Below are 6,000 nucleotides of genomic sequence, written 5' to 3' on the forward strand. Positions count from 1 at the left end.
TACATGCTACTGGAACATATGATTTGGACATGCCATACCACTGGGACATATGGCGCATGCCACATCATTAGAGATTGTTTACATCAGAACCTGCACGTTGAATAAATTAAAGTTTTAATCAGATCTCGCAAAAAATTCACAAACATTTCTCTTTCCATCCTACTGCCCACTCCTTATTTCAGTATGGCTTGATTATAGCTATAAACTAGACAACCCATAACCCAATGGGTCATTGTTTCAGAGATATTTCCTTACCTAAACAGAGAGACTTGTGGGAAACTGACAGAGAGCATCAGAAATCCTCCTTCCTTGCTTCCGTCCTTGCTTCTGTCCTTGCTTCCTTGCTTCCTTCCTCCCTCCCTCCCTCCAGAACATACTCTAAGTGTTTGTATTTACCTTGCTGTATAATATGTAATATTACATATATGGGAGCCATTCTAATGGAATTATGGACCCCTGCTCAAATGAGAATTTCTCATGCATGAAAATAGTTTGTTATATTTTAATAAACCCAGCACATCTTGTGGGTACCAGGATGGGGAAATCTGAATTAATGAAACCTAAACTGGTATCTTCAATCCATATGCATGGATTTTAATCTTAATAAACTAACTTAGTTGTGCTTCATACTCACATGTAAGCCCCATGCTGTTCCCAGAATGCCTCTGTTTAGAGCACATTTTTCAATATAATGCAGTGTAGTTAAGGTACTGAACTGGCACCAGCGAAACACAGGCTCTAGTCTCCTCTCAGACACAGGTCAGTGGGTCACTTTGTGCCAGTCATATTCTCTCACCCCAACTTTCCTCACAGTCTTCTTGTTGTGGGGGAAAATGGGTGGAGAGACCACTGTGTGTGCCACCTTAAGTTCCTGAACAGAAAGCAGAATATTGTAATGGTATGTGTGAATGATCTTGGAAGACTGGCCGAAGAGATGCTGCCTAGGGAATAGTCTGATAAGTGGGAGCATAGCCCACAGCTGCATAGTGGGCAGAGCAAGAGGCTCAGAAGGCCTTCCCTAATTTCTCAGGGGTAAAGGGGATGGCGGGAGAATTGTACTTTCAGACTTGCAAGATTCTGTTAATGTAATAAAGTAGAATTAGCTCATCTGATCATGTTTCCTGTCTGGTTTTCCTGGGAAGGCTGACAAATATAAATCTAACAAATAAGTAAATATTTCCTTATGCCGTTTTCACTTTTGCTCTAGGTGGTTCATCCCTATAGACTGCTGTATTCACACTGCCCATTTCCATCCAAGAGACACCTGACACAAGCAGTTTCAGGGAGTATTTCCAATTCAGTGCTGAATTCTGAAGGACTATGCACCATCTGCAGAACATCTAAGAGGCACTTAATAACTTGAAAGCCAGTCCAAACACTGTGTTGAAAGTACTAAAATGCTCTAAAAAGTCTTAATGAATTCCTTTTCTTTATCACTGTCATTAAAGTAGAGAATGTGAGAAAGAAAAGGAGAGGCAGAGATATTTTATGCCTATGTTCTGGGCATCCTGACAATCAGTACATTTGGCTTTTTGCCATCTGTCTCCATAATTATGAATCGTTTGTTTAATCTGCAGCTGCTGAAGGGCTACTGTTGACCACCACTTCCTCTCCAAGGAAAATGGTAAGCACTGGAGTCCAGGTGGCAAACAGTCAAATCTGAAATCTGACCTCTGTCTTGGGAGAACAATAAAAACTAAGGCCTTGGGCTGATGTCAAAACAATCCATAATGCAATTGCTAACAGATCAGGGGCATTGGTACAGAAGAATATATATACAAGGTGGGTTGGTTTCTCACCCCTCCCTCCATATTGTGCACTCAATGGCTGGATTCTCACAACCCACTACCCAAGGCTAAACTTGATCTGGATTATTTGTGGCAGCATATTATGTAAATGCAACCATCATTCTAAGCTGTAATATGGGGTATTTGTTTGGGCATAATGTAATGGTATGTGGGAATGACCTTGGTAGACAGAAGGAAGAGCTGCAGACTAGGCAACCATCATGCAAAAAGTATCTCAGCCCACAGAAGCAAAAGGGGAGTGGGAAGTGTCTCAGAAGGGACCCTCCCTAGTTTTCTGGAAAGTAAAAGTCAAGGAAGGGAACTTTCAGACTTGCAAGATTCTGTTATTGTAACCTTACAGTAAAATAGTGTTAGTACTCATGGTTTATGCTTTTTGTCTGGACTACCTCAAAGGGCTGACACATAGCCACTTATGCTTTGTTATGCCAGGTTTAGCATGCTATATGAACCAGGCCAATGGGTTCTGCTTAAATTAGCCTGATTACACTAGACTGAAATAGCTTTCCAAATTCTTGGAATTTTTAGGCAGAGAAATGGGGTGAGTTGTTTCTCCTAATATCTCCAGGAAAAGAAGGAATTCAACACTTTCTTAAGGACAGGATTCCCCTTTCGAGTTACAAAACCACTGCTTGTTGAAAGAAGTCCAGTGGATAATGTTCCCTCATAATGTTTTTCCTTGTGGTTTAACTGAAGCTTGGGAAACCAGAGGAGCTGCAGACCTACCACCAGCCCATACATTGATTGCACAATTAAGTATAGGACCTTCACACAAAACCCTTGGCCATCTCAAAACTCAATAACTAGGTAAGTCCAAGAATACCATACTTACTCATGAAAGTTTTGCTAAATTTCTCTTCTTCTCTGAAATAATTTCTGAAGCAAATGCTCTTCCATCACAATGAATGAGGAAAAAAAAAACTGCAGCATTTTTCTGTCTGACATTAGCTCACCTCTCATGCTAAGTCATAGCTGCATGAGACAACTTCTTGTTGGAGTCTAACAGGGTTTCACAAATTTGTGTTTGAACTTTGTAAATAAAGAGGTATGCTTGGCCTAATATGTGAACCCTGCCTATAAATCAGTTTTTCCCAATATACAGACTCTGCTGGATTTCAACTCCCACAGTTTCTAGTTGCTTTGTTTTTTTAAGTTCCCCTGAGAGAGATTAATGAGAGTGAAGTCCAGTACACTTTGAGGGCAACTTGTTAGGGAAAGTTGCTATAGTTCATATTTAATTGAGAAAGCTAATATCTTGCAATAGAACATAGACTGCACAAGAGAAGGAGATGTTTGATCCAAGACAAATTCTAGTTGAAGAGCAGGTCTAATAAGAGCACATATCATTTTGGAGGTAACACTGAATACTGGCTTGGTATATGTCAGAACAGGCTTTTATCTGTTGAGCGTCCATTCTCAGCCCATGCAACTTGACTAAAGCGAAGCATTTCAGATCTCTATAATTAAGTGATTCTTTCAGGGTCCTATGCAGGTTGATTGATTGATTGATTGATTATGTACCATCAAGTCATTGTCGACTCTTAACAAATGCATAGATACATTTTTTTCCATGACAATTTGTCCCTAGCCTGGACTTTCAGATCTTCCAATGGTGCACCCATCACCACTGTAAATGAGTCCATCTACCTTGCTGCTGGTTGTCCTCTTCTTCTCTTTTCTTCCACCTTTCCCAACATTACAGCCTTGTCCAGAGAGCTAGGTTTTCACATACTGTGTCCAGAGTAGAATAATGTGAGCTTGGTCATTTGTGTCTCAAGTAAGAACTCTGGGTTGATTTGTTCAATGATCCATTTGTTTGTTTTCTTGGTTGATATTGAGGAAACATATAATACAGCTATCCTGAGGGGGGAAAAAATCTGAATGTTGCTTCACATAAACAATAGTCATATATGTACTTACAAAATGCATAGAAAGCTATTTGTCAGGGACTAAACAAAACTGAGAGGCAGAGTGATGTGATAATAATTGCATTGGGGAAAGAGTGGGAAAACAAATCCCCACTCACCCCTTCAGCTCACTGTGATGATCCTGAACTAGTCTCTTATTCTCTCAGCATTACATAGTGCCTAGAGTTGAACTAAGGATAAAATGGGAGGCAGGTAAAACCACATAGGCTGCCTTGAGTTTCTTGCAGGGTGGCGGTGGGGGGTGCGGTATGGAAGTACAAAAAATAAATATTCTAAAACTTTCCTCCTTGACTGCAGCTATCACACCAGGAGTTAAAAACCCAATCCATAAGTCTGTCTGAAGAAATGCAAATACTTGTTGCCAAAAGCTGTTTGGTTGAAGACTGGCTTCCTCCACCCCCCCACCCCCCCATCTCAGCTACTAATGAATATATTTACTGTAGGAGAAAACAAATAAAGTATTTGATAGGTTGCTGCACAGAGTTGGAGATTTTGACTGGCAAGTAGACTACAGAGATAAGGAATAGCCAAGCTTTGCTATTTTTCACAATTGGGGAAAATGTATTTGAAATGGCAAAAACAGATTATAAGGTAACTTGGTAAAAATTTGCTGGGTGTGTGAAAAGGCTTCAGCTTTGTTTATTGTTCTATTTGAATCAGAGGAAATTAAGGCCTTTGGAATTTCAGGAATGATCCCAGAATAATTTATCGTGGGGAAGCTACAATACTTTTGGGTTTAGGTTTCTCCATTTCAAAAAACAATTAAAAAGCACTCTTTAGTAAGTTTTTTTAGGAACTTGAAGAACAGGTCTTGTCCCTGAACTAACAATAACCAGAGCAGGAGCAAATTTCAGGAGAAAAAGTCCTTTGTCCCAAATATCATGTTTGTGAGGGCTGAAAAATGGCAAAAGATTCTTTTGAATCTTTTCCAACTTAATCTTTTCCTGGCTCCTACATGTGGACAAATACACAAACCATGTGCATTGCTCTCTCTCACACACAAAGATGATGCAGTAATTCCATACCAGATGTTGCTACACCAATTCAGAGTTCCCATCAACTCTCTATCTTGGAGCAACTGCATTGGTTCATTGCATAATCTGTGACCAATTTCTCCCAAAGTAATAAGGAAAATTAACCTCACACAGCTCCAGTTGTTTGCTTTTCTTTGCCAAACTTGAAATCATAGTTAGGTTTCTCTCACTCTCTCTGTTCTCTGTATGTGGGAGTATGAGATCACATATTGTAATCCTGCACATGAAAGACACATTTCTAATAAGACACAGACTTCTGCTTTCCTACTTAGAAAGCTAGGCTGGTGCAGTAACTAAAGACTTGGATGGGGAAACTTGCTTTCAAGGGAGATGAATGAGTATATTTAAAATACTTTTTTAAAATTTTATTATATTTACAGGACTTATATGGCTGCCTATCTCATATAATGACCCTATACAGCAATCCATAAAAACATGGATAAAAACTCCCCCACCCCCTTGGGTGCCAGACCAAACATCCTTGCAGCTCAACCCTAATCCTAGCCCAATGCTTGGGGGAAGAGTCAGGTCTTCACAGCCCTCTGGAAGGCTAAGGATAGGGATCCCTCGGATCTCAGATGGGAACCTGTTCCAAAGGGCTGGGGTGGCCACTGAGAAGGTCCTATCAGGTGGCACCACTTAAGGGGGGAGACCTGGAGCACACCCTATCTAACCTAGTAGGATGGGCAGATACACTCAGAGAGAGGTGGCCTAGTAACCTAGTCAGTCAGTCAGTCAGTCAGTCAGTCAGTCATATTTATATGGCTGCCCATCTCACAAAAAATGTAACTCTGGGTGGCATACAATAATAAGTGTTTAAGTGGATTGTAAATGACATAAATGAATACAAACAAGTCAATGCTTCTTGCCATGTGTACTCACAGAATGATGTTGTTCCTTTGTAGTCTCCCTGTACTTTCCTATTACTTCCATTTGTTTTTCCTCCAGAAAGTTCAACTTTTTGAAATGGACAGAAGAAAAATGTAATCTCCACAGATGCTGTGCTGTTTTAAAGGTGTGGCTCTGAGGAAGGCCAGTGCACTATCACAGTTCCACTGGTGTTCAGCAAAAGCCTTCAAACTATTTCACACACCCGCTTTAAAAACACAATGCTATTTTTTTCAGGTTAGTTCTTTTCAAATAAAATGTTACTAAAATGATTCTTAAAACTAAGAGCTACAGCAGCAAAATGCTGCGGTAACAATAAAAGGGAAATCCTTTCTATTTATTGCA

The sequence above is a fragment of the Python bivittatus genome, unplaced genomic scaffold (assembly GCF_059951505.1).
Source record: "Python bivittatus isolate LINGU-HERP-01145 unplaced genomic scaffold, Pbiv_v1 ctg000700_np1212, whole genome shotgun sequence".
Classification (NCBI taxonomy): Eukaryota; Metazoa; Chordata; class Lepidosauria; order Squamata; family Pythonidae; genus Python; species Python bivittatus.